This window comes from Triticum aestivum, chromosome 2B, assembly GCF_018294505.1.
Source record: "Triticum aestivum cultivar Chinese Spring chromosome 2B, IWGSC CS RefSeq v2.1, whole genome shotgun sequence".
NCBI classification, from domain to species: Eukaryota; Viridiplantae; Streptophyta; class Magnoliopsida; order Poales; family Poaceae; genus Triticum; species Triticum aestivum.
In genome coordinates, this window is record NC_057798.1 from 766,798,840 (window position 1) to 766,799,378 (window position 539).

A 539-nucleotide genomic window follows, 5' to 3' on the forward strand; every position below is an offset into this window, starting at 1 on the left:
TAGAAAAAAAATAAAAATAGCAACAATAAGTATTTTGTTGTAAGTAGAAACAAAATAAAATGAATAAAGCAACAAAGAAAACAAAAAAAGTATTTTCAAATTTGAAAACTAATGGCACTAACAGAAAGTTTATAATTTTTCTAAAACTAAAATTAAAAGGATTAAAAAATAAAGAAAAGAACAAAAGAAAATAAATAATGCAGAAAACAAAACAAAAAACTAGAAAAAAGTGCCACCTACTGGGCCCCCACGGCCTGAATACGACTAGAAACCCTACCATGGGCCAGGATTCAGGCCCGCAGGAGGCCCAGTAGGCCCACAGGCACAGATTGCAGGGTTAGGCCCGAAAGCCTGCTTAAGAGAGGAGCTCGAGAGGGAAGGCGCACCGCACCTTATAAATAGGTGCGCCTCCCTCTCAACTAGCGAGGTGGGACTAAATATTAGGTTCGGGGCAGCACAGGCCTTTGGTCCCGGTTGGTGGCACCAACCGGGACTAAAGGGGTGCATTAGTCCCGGTTGGTGATGCACCCCTTTAGTCC